At 49.2% G+C, this 10,651-nt stretch overlaps 1 non-coding gene and 1 pseudogene across 1 annotated transcript; both read right to left on the bottom strand.

The window, feature by feature from the left end:
- Positions 1–2,078: 2,078 nt before the first annotated feature.
- Trnat-agu lies at positions 2,079–2,152 on the bottom strand. Its single transcript has one exon. It is a non-coding gene; the product is annotated as a tRNA-Thr (tRNA).
- A 1,537-nt stretch (positions 2,153–3,689) lies between these two features.
- Positions 3,690–4,782, bottom strand: LOC101576514 (annotated as a pseudogene).
- Positions 4,783–10,651: the final 5,869 nt, after the last annotated feature.

The following is a 10,651-nucleotide window of genomic DNA, read 5'->3' as shown; positions in this document are numbered from 1 at the left end:
TGTGTGTGTGTGTGTGTGTGTGTGTGTGTGTGTGTGTGTACTTGTTTTAGGAAATCTATTACATTCTTATATTTTGGGGGACATAGGTACCCACAAACAGATACAAATGAGTTAAAGAATGCAATTAATCAGTCCCCTGCTGCTGCGGAGACCTCCAAGGGAGTATCCTCCTCTGGCTGGGCAGGAGAGCTCATAATGGGGGTGCCTGGCTGTGGCCAGGGCTCCCTCACTCTGGACCTAGTTGTGGAGCTCTGCTGTGCAGGACTCGCCTGCGCCCTCTTCTGGACACTGGTTGGCAGCGCGTGAGAAAGACGAATTTGGTAGCCAGATCTCTCAGCGGAGAAGAGGCAGGAAGAGTGGTCCATCAGGCTGGCAGTTCCTCCCTGCCGTTCCACCCCACCACAGGACCATGTCCAGCTGCCTAGGAAAGTGAGGTTGCTAGAGAGAACACATGGGACTATTTCCCTAAGTGCGTTTGATCTTAGAAACTGCAGAAGCCACCAGTACCACCATACACAGCCAACAGGCTAAGAAGTAGTGAAAAGCAGAGTTTATACGCTGGCTCTTGCAAAAACAAGCCACCAAGATGCGTGCAGCTTTGGAGAAGTGGAAAGAATTTATTTTACAAAATCAGATACACACACTAGAAGAAATTTTTAGAAAATGCAAGTACAGAAGCTGGTCTTGGTGGCCCACAAAAATTGTAAGCGTATAACTCAATCCTCAGGACGATTCAGTATGGCAGCTCCTGGCATTAACCCCACTTTTTCATGTTCAGAAGCTGAGCTATACACATGTGCTTAGCATCTGGGGGGCCTTGGATTTCACCCCGAGTACCACAAAAGGAAAAATAAAGAAAACAGTGACAATGCAACTGAAAAGCGTAGCAACAAATACTAGGTAGCCAACAACTGCATTCTGATCTTTTCCCCAGCTAGAGAGGTGGCCTACAATATTCCCTCATGAGCAGGGAACCAACAACACTGCCAGTGCTTTTTGGGCATTCTGTTTTGTGTTCCCATCCCATATCTAACAACACACCCATCTGGGACTCCTGCATGTATGTTAACAGTGAGTACATATACAACCATTCTGTTCTTCACTATTCAGTAATTTACACGCGCCACCAACACTTCATTATAAAACAGGCTTTGTGTTAGATTATTTTGCGCAGGTGCAGACTAATGTAAATGTGTTGAGCGGATGTTGGGTAGATAGGTGTATTAAATGCACTTCCCAGCTAAGGTAGTTTCAATTTACAACGGGCTTATGGGACATAAACTCACTATAAGTCGAGGAGCATCTATTTGTACTCGGAACACAATCTCATCCCATATCTGCTATTTCTGCAGCCCATTGGGATTGCCCTGTTAGGTCTGACGCACGTGAACTGCTAGGGAACCTTTAAAGAACCTTAATGCCTCCCCATCTTCCAAACCCTTGGACGCAGTCTCTGGGCGAGTCCATTCCCACGTATTTACAGGCACCAACTATTAACATCTACACCCCAGGCCTGAAGGTTCGGCCACACCTTGACGCCTCCAACCGGGCGCAGTCCTGTCTGTCTGATCCTCCCTGGCCCAGAGTTTGCTTGCATTCAGCGCTCTGACCGTTACACCGCCCCGTTTTGGGCCGCCCTTGACCTCCCTAAGTCTGCCTTCCATTTGTAGGGTGCTGGTGCTTACTGGCGGGTGGAAGGAGAAAGAAAGCACCAGGTACTAGGAAGCTGAGCTTGGCCAGGCGACTGTCGAGGCTGGACCGCGCAGTCGCCTCTTCCTGGCCCTGGGAAACTTTCCTCCAGTACTGGCTCTCTTCGCCTCCCTGCACAGAGTAACGAGCCAGCCGTGCAGGTTCCCGAATCGTCCCAGCCAGAGCTCCGGAGACGGGAGGAGGAGGGCGATTCCTAAACCTGTAAATTCCTCCCCTAGCATAGCCTTGCAACCCACAACGCCTGGGGCTAAGGTGACTTCTTCGGTTCACTCTTACACCGTGAAAGTGAAAGTGCAGTTAGGAGGGTGCAAAAGCCCAACAAAATGAAATTAAGGCAAAAGTTGCACGAGACTAATTGCGCTCGGTTGAGGCACCGCTGGGATTCGAACCCAGGATCTCCTGTTTACTAGACAGGCGCTTTAACCAACTAAGCCACGGCGCCGCCCGCAGGAGTACCGCGAGAAACTATTCCCCATGAGTAGTTACTCCACGGGCCACGCGCATGTGCACGGGCGCTGACGCATGCGTAGTTTAGATCCGGGTTTGTGTGAATTGCCAGAGTTTAAGGAAATACGCGAGGCTGTGAGCTGCAGAGGTGCTGGTGGCCGCGGCGCAATCCGGGCATTTTTCAGTCTTTGGAGGGTGCTTAGGTCAAGCCCAGCGTTTTGCCCCCCAGAACTGGCGCAACGAACCGCGGCCATACTCCACCCCCATCGGACAGCGCCGCGTCCGCCGGCGGGGCCAGGCTGCGGGCTCTTTGTGCGGGGATCGCGGAGACCCCAGGGAGCCTCTGACCTGCACGGCGGCCTTGCCAGCCCTCGGGTCCAGAACTTCGATTGGTCCCCTTCTTCCCGGGCCGGGGAGAGTCGAGGGTACTTGTCCCTCTTTCCCCTCTGAGTTAAGCCTTTAGGAATTCCTGGCCCGGGAGCCCCTATTCCTGTGGGGAGTGATTCCCCAGGCCCTCCCACCTGCCCCCCTGGGGTCTTTTCCCTGGGACCCACCAGCCTCTGAGCCCCAACACTTTCCAGAGGGTCTCTGGGTAGCCACAAAGCCAACCACTGCCAGCCCCCAACTGTACTCCTGTGGGAGATTCCTCTGGAGAAATGCTGTCTCTGTAGAGATTGAGAGAGGAGAGGAAGGGAAGAAAAAGAAAATTAAGATGTATTCTGGACACGCATCAGTTCCCCACAAGTTTTTATAGTGGGCCAAGGAGCACCTGATGGAACGCACGTGAACCACATCAGTTGGACAGGGACCTTCATGTTTGTTAACTGAAAATGTCATTCTTTCTGGAATGGCTTTTTTTTGTGTGTGTGTGTGTGTGGAACTGGGGATTGAACTCAGGCCCTTGCGATTGCCAGGGAAGCGGTTATTCCACTGAGCCATCTCCCCAGCTGAAAATGTGATTCTTTCTGGATTGATGGATCTTGTGTCTTAGAATTTCTAAGAAACTGTAGAGTCCAGAAGAGATTTTTCAGGAGGACTTTAATGGTGCACCATCCCAGCTATTAGCAATACTCAAAGCCAAAGACAAGTTCCCTTTTATACAATTTGCAGAGGCAACCAAGTAGAGATACACAAGTGATACAAGGACAGCTAGTCATCCTAGCAGCTAACCCTACTTAGCCTTGAAAGAAAACACACTGTGTGTACCTCAGAATGTTAGGATGCTGTGAAGCTTGTTTATAACTCCATTTATTAGGTTTATCGGGGTTGGAGCCCAGTACTGTCCTCTAAGGGAGAAGATTCCCATGAAAGGAGGGGTTAAAGTGTCTCCCTTATCAACGAGAAAAGCACAGGCCATGAAAAAGCAGGAGTCTGAATTCCTGAGGAAGGAGTTGCCGAAGGAGTTGCTTGCATGAGCTGGGAACGTTTTGTTCAGAGGGAGAAGAAAGAGGCCAAGTCTCTCTCTTGAGTTCTGTTTCATGCTTTCATGTTTGTTACCTGAAAATGTCACTCTTTCTTTTTTTTTTTTTTTACAAGAGCCGAGCCCAGCTGGGCAGTTTATTCCAAGAAGAGACAGCAGCATCACCCCGGGGGATACAGTGGCCTCATAGCAGAAAAGGGACAATGGGCATACGCAGGGGTGGGTAGTCGCGGAACTCCTTCAGGTAGCTTCGGTGCTTGCCCTTGGCCCAAATGGTCATCTGTGTGAAACCCACCAGCGAGAAGAGAGCCACTGGCAGGCACTGTGTCATGATGGCGAAGCTGATCCAGGACCCCATCTCATAGGTGTAGTTGGGACAGGACACCAGCAGGAAGAGCCACGTGAAGGGGTTTTTAGTGGGGTATGGGATCTTCCTGGTCTTGGACCCAGCTGGCCGCAGGTCCCGCAGGGCCATGTGGATGGAGAAATTGCCCAGCTGACCGATCACAAAGATGGCCAGCGCCAGCTTAACCTGCTGAGCTCCATAGGTAGGGGGTGTGTAGAGAGGGTGGTTGATGTAATAGGCCATCCATGCAGCAAAGCCCCAGTAGTAAGTGCAGTTCTTGAAGATGTTGCGCAAGGGCATGGTGCCATGAGAGAAGTGGTGCACGAAGAGGGTCTCCAATAGCCGCTTGACATAGTGGAATGAGTGGCAGATGCAGGCGAGATGCACCACTGAATGCCGACTAGACGTGAAGTCGTATTTGTGCCCATAGATGAAGGGTACCCGGAAGTAGAAGAGCAGGTAGATGAACAGGGGCCCGGCGTATTCTGTCAGGAAGACCGTCACCCAGCTAATCTGCGCCCCCAAGTCCCGGAAGTAAAAAGTGGCTGTGGTGCCCACAGGCAGCTTCTGCAGGACATCCTCGTCCTTCAAGGACTTGCCCTTTGGGTCCAGGCGCAGGGACTGGCGGGCCGGGTACCACTGGGGGTGGGTCTTGGTGAACAGGTTCTTGATCTCCGCAATGGTGGCCTGGGGCTCCACCTTGTCCAGAAAACACAGCTTCTCCCTTGTCTTTGCATCCAGAATCTCCACCTCATAGTGCTTCATGGTTCCTTTACTTGGTGATGCCGGTTCCAGCTGCTGCTGGCCACCTGTGCGCGACACAGCACAGGATAGGTCCACACGCTTGCGACTGTCGCCCTAGACTCAAAATGTCACTCTTTCTGTATTGATTTATGTTGTACGGTATCCTGTGGAAGCAGGAAGAGGGCTGCACCTGCGTAATGGCATTCTGGACATTGGAAAGTCTGAGTAGAGGGCATAAGACATCCTGCCATTAGTGCAGCAGCTGGGGCTCAATCCCCTGCCTGCAGTGCCAGCCCTGCCTCCTGGGGCATGCTGAGATGGCAGTTGAGACTGGGCATGGTGGTGGTGTGTGCCTATAATCCCAGTGCTTGGGAGGCTCAAAACAGGAGAATCACTATGAGTACGATCTATGTAGTGAAACCCTGTAGGCCCTGTAGACACTGTCCTAAATACATTAAAAAAAAAAAAAAAGAAAATCCTGTGATTTTTTATTTTTTTTAAATCCTGTGATTAAAGTATCATCACCACCCCTGGGCCTATCCAGACCTGTCTGTGTGCTGGGCAGGTGGCCACCTGTGGGCATTAGTCCCAGGTGTCTTACTTGGTTTCTTTTTGCTATAACATAATGCCCAAGGCTTGGTACTTTATTTAAAAAAAAGTTATTAAGGTTATAGTTCTAAAGGCAAGAAAGGTAAAGAACACGTGGCCTCATCTCATGAGTGCCCTCATGCTGCGTCATATACATGGCAGACAGCATCACATAGCAGGAGCATGTGTAAGGATAGCAAGCAGCACATGCAGAAGAAACCAAACATGTGGATGACCCAACTTTATAACGATCTGCTGTCGAGGTTGCTAGCCCAGTCTCCTGATACCTAACCCACTCCCAGGAGATGGCCACTAATACTTTGCCGGGGATGCGCCACCATGACTTAATCATCTTCCATCTTCACCTTAGAGAGGTTCCCCCACCTCTCAGTAGCATTGCAGTGAGGATCAAGCTTCCAGCACATGAACTGTTAGGGGACAAACCGTATCCAAAGCACCGCAGCCACAATGCATCATCCACAGAGAGGCCTCGCGTGACTTCCCCATCATTCAGCAAACCTGTCCTCAGGAAGCGCTGGTGCCACCCCTGGGGGCTACCTTAGGGGACAGCTGCACACTCCAGGTGGGAGCCTATGCCATGTTCCAAATGTGAGACAGATGAGCCCCAGGACACGAGGCTCAGGAAGAGCAAAGCTGCTTCTATGAGTCACACGCACGCGAGTTTTCCAAAGGATTTGAGATTTACTCTGCCTGAAAACCAAATGTTCACCCCCAAGGATGCTGTGGCACTGAGGCGGTGGCTGGTGCTGGGAGCTGGGCCTGGGAATGCCCCCTGCCCAGGTCTGATCGGCCCACTCAGCCGCTGAGGGGTCTCAGAGGGGTCCCAGCAGAGCCCCGCAAGCTGCGTGCCAGGTGGCCGAGGCTCACGTCACTGCAAGGGCCCAGTGGCCATCAGTCCTGGGTCTCTTCCTCCGGTGACGGCAAGGTCTCCAGGGCCAAGTCCTGTGCCTCTCTCCGGCAGAACACACACTTGGTGAATATTTCAGAAGAGCTGTCGCTTTTGAAGGTGGAGAAAGCCCTGTCACATCCTTCACACTGCCACAGAAAATCATAAGACAGGAGCAGGAGATGCTGGTCAGAGGAGACCAAGGGATGGAGGTGAAGTTCCCTGCCCGCCCCCAGCTCCACCCAGCTACCCTGGCTGGGCCACAGCATGGCTCCTGCTCTGGAGACTCCAATCCCAGAGTGGCTACCGCATGCCACTGGGTGAGGACAGGCTTCTGCTCCCTCTCCCTGCTCCAAAGCTAAGCAGGCATGGAGGGCAGGGCCTGCGGGCAGGGCCTTGGTGGTGAGGAAGATGGGGGAGTGCCTAGCCCTGTCTGCTGCTCTGTGCAGAGCAGAACTGTGGAGCCCAGGGGACCTGCTGATACCTTGACAGGCTGGGGACGCTTGGCTTTTATAGAACCATGAGAAGCAGGCAGGCTGGACAGAACAAGCACGGGTTTCTATTTAGCTAATGCAGGCGTCAGCATCCTCATGGTCCTGGCCTACCATTGGCCGCAGCCCACAGACGCTCACCCATCTCACTTGCTTCCATTCGCCCTGGAGGAGTGTGAGTTCCTGAACCTCCTGCTTATGGGGTACAGGGGTCCGGCCAGGGGTCTGCAGCTGGAGTACAGGAGCTCACGTGGTGTCCCGTTGCTCATGGAGCCATTTCTGCCCTGGTCATGCAATGCTGCGTCCTCTCCTTCAGGCCTCCGCATTTCTCCACACTAACCCGGCCAGGCAGGCTCGCTGCCTCAGGAGCAGGGCAGAGCCCACGCAGGGGAGTTCCTCCCTGGAACATCACCCTGGATCACCCCTATCACTTTCTGGGCACCTTCTTAGCGGGACCTGTCCTGGTCGCCCTTTAATATACTGCAAGCCTACTGCTCCCATTCTCCACGCCCAGTCTCCTCCATGCTTTTTGTTGTTGTTATTTTCTTGTTTTTGTACTGGGGTTGAACCTGGGGCTTTTGCACTAAGCTGTATCTCCAGCAAGTGGAAATCCAGTTTTCATGGCATCTTTTGTTGAAAAAGTTTGTCCTTTTCCTAGTAAATAATCCTTGTGCCGTTGTTAAAGATCAAGTGATCATGTAAGTTAGGGTTTACTTGTGGGCTTGCTAGTCTACTGCAATGCTGTCATTATATCCGTAGAGTTAAGTGGTGAAGAAAGGAATTCGAGCCTTCCAGCTTTCCCCCCTTCTCTTTCATCATCCCATCCCCTCCCCTAACTCTGTATTGCAGATTGAACCCATGGCATTTGCATTAACTTCTATGCCCAACCCTTTTACTTTTTATTTTAGGGCCTCACTAAGTTGCCCATGCTGGGCTTGAACTTTCAATTCTCCTGCTTCTGCCTCACAGAATCATAGGGGTACAGGTATGTCCCACCACACGTAGCTCCTTGCTTTTCTTCTTCAAGATTGCTTTGAGTTTCCAGGGACCCTTTAAATCCTCTATGAACTTGAGGGTTAGCTTTGCCATTTCTGTGCAAAAGACCATTGGGAGTTTGGTAGGAATTACATTGGCTCTGTGGACTTTGGATAATACCAACGTCTTATTAAACATGTTCAGTTTTCTATTCATGGACACAGGATGTCTTTCCATTTATTTAGGTCATCCTTAATTTCCATCAACTTTCTGAAATGTTTTTAAAATCATGAACAAGTTTCAGATTTTTTTCAAACACCTGTTCTGTGTCCACTGAGGTGATCATGGGGGTTCCCCCTTTTTTTCTGTGAATAGTATGTATTGCACTGACTTTTATGTTGAACTGTCCTTGTATTCCTGGGTTCCACTTAGTTATGGTCAGGAATTAATTTAATATAGTATTGAACTGTATTTTCTAGTATTTCATTGAAAATATTTGCATCTATGTTGATGAGGGATATTGGCCTGTAACTTTGTTTTCTTGTGATGCTTTGTCTGGGCTTGATATCAGAGTAATGTTGGCTTCATAGGATATGGTTTATGTTAAATATCTGTTTAATCAATTCTATTATATTTATGTTCTTTTTTCCAAAAGTCTTACATTTATCTCTTTGCTTTTAAAGATACACAGTAATATAGCCTACACATTTTTTCCTGTGATTTTTTCATTTTTATTATCTATTTATATTTTAGGGAAGGGTCTACAGGGTGTTCAGGTCTCACTAGGAGATCGGACTTGTAGTGATCCACCTGTTTACAGCCTCCCAAGAGCTGAGATTACAGGTGCATGCCACCACGCCCAGTCTCAATTGTCACCTTAGCACGTGCGTGGGGGTGAGGAGTGGTGGGGTGGGGGGGTCAGCATGGCAGGCCCGGGTCTTTTCATTTTTTTTTTTAATCTTTTGTTCCTTGTGTTTGTTTGTGCCAAGAAGATACATTATAAGTTCTGCTGTTAGAATTTTTAATTTTTAAAAAAAAATCTTTTATTTACTTTTTTGGTACAGGGTCTCACTACCACAGCTCAGACTTGTAGTGATCCTCCTTTCTCAGCCTTCTCAGCACAGCATGTGGGATCAGGGATCGAACCCCGGTCCTTGCGTTTGCCAGGCAGATACTTATACCACGGAGCTGCCTCCCTAGCCTTTCTAATTTTCTTATCGCAAGATATCTGTATCTGGCTTTGGGATCAGAGGAAGGCTAGCTTCATAGAATGAGGTCGTTTCCTTCTTATTAAATGTAACTACTATCTGCTTAATTACTTCTATTGTGTTTCTGTTCCACATCCCACACAGCTCTCTTAAACTGGGGGTGGGGTGGGGAGGACAGTGGGCGGATGGAGAAATAAAGGTAAGAGCTAGGATACAGAAAGCTGAGGTCAGTTGGAGCCCTCTTCCGGTTGGGAGAGAAGGAACTGCTCCAGCACCGCAGCCCATTTCTTCATACATTTGGCAGGCTGGTGTCACGTGACACCTAGCAGCCTACTTCTGCAGTAGCCTGGGGCCCCACGCGCTCTTGGAGCTGGAACAGCTGGTGTATGCATCTCCTCTTGGGTGCCCTCTGTCCTCAGGACGGGCCTTGCTCCGGCCCCACCTGTGTGATCGATCTCTAGTTACAACTGCGGCCCATAAATGTTTTCTTTAAAAAAATAATATACGTATGTATTTTAAGAATATATAAGTCAGGTGTGGTGGTGTACCCCTGTCATCCCAGCGCTTGAGAGGCTGAGGCAAAAAAGATCGCTGTGAGTTTGTTGTTTTTATAGAGGCGCTTATTCTAGGCGCGCTTGTTAAATTTTTAATTTTCGCCAGGCTCATCATCACTGGTGACAAGAACTGGGTTCTATCCACTTCAAAGGTTAACGTGCCCTTGCTTTGAGTGACTTAAACTGTCTATCGCATTTGTCGGAATTGGTGACCGTTGGAGTGTTATTTCCGAGTATGAAGTGCCTGGGCAGGCTTGGCACGATGCCTGTGCCCGGGAGCTGCCAGGGAATGCGGACAGTGAGTCTTTCCATCTGCAGATACGGGAGGTGCCAGGTATTTTTGCTTTTGGTAGAAACTGGCATTTGAGCTTCTTTGTAGAAAGAGGCTGGCCAGCCTGGGCGGGGTTATGGGGTGAGGAGACTGATACAGGGCTCACAGGACAGCCTGCTGTTTGTATTTAAAGAGCAATAATTGTACTTCCAGTTCCTCAACATTTAAGGTAGAATACATACTAAAAAGACAGGTGATACTTGTGCTCTTTTTTTAAATTAAAAAGTTGTTTTTACTTAGAAGCATTCAGAATGTCAACCAAACAGTTGCAAGTTTTATTATTATTATTTTTTGCAATTCCAGAGTGGTATTCAGTTAACAGAACAACAATTATTTCATATAAGCTGCATCAGAGGCAACTGAAGATGAAAAACTACCGTCCCCATAGATAACTAATTTGCGCGTGCGCCAACAAGAACCTGCCTTAAATTTGCATGCCAACTTACCACCCCCATACTGTACCAGGCAAGGTTATGGCTATTGAAAATACCACCAGGACAGGGCTATCTAAAGACACATTCCGTAGTGTGTTAACTATACAAAAAAGGACACTGTACAGTATAAAAACAAATCTTACACAACCTTACATTTCAATCTTCTTTTTCTTCAAAAGGAGTGAGTTGTGTACAGGGGGGTTAAATGCTTTATAGACAAGAAAAAAACTGTGCTAGAACCAACTTATGTGTTATTGCCCTTTTCACCCTCCTCATCCTCTTCATGTTCTTCCTCCTCTTCATCCTCATCTTCCTCATCTTCCGCCTTCTTTTTCTTGCTTTTTTTCCAGCCTTGACGACTCCCTTTTTTGCTGTATCAGGTTTTCCTTTAGCCCGGTAGGCAGTGATGTCCTTTTCATACTTTTCCTTCAGCTTAGCAGCCTTCTTCTCCTATGGCTGCTTGTCATCCGCTGCAGTATTATTCCACATTTCTCCA

Source organism: Octodon degus, unplaced genomic scaffold, assembly GCF_000260255.1.
Source record: "Octodon degus isolate 3935 unplaced genomic scaffold, OctDeg1.0 scaffold00083, whole genome shotgun sequence".
Classification (NCBI taxonomy): domain Eukaryota; kingdom Metazoa; phylum Chordata; class Mammalia; order Rodentia; family Octodontidae; genus Octodon; species Octodon degus.
The sequence above is the reverse complement of the archived record's forward strand: the minus strand, read 5'-3'. Positions and strand labels throughout refer to the sequence as shown.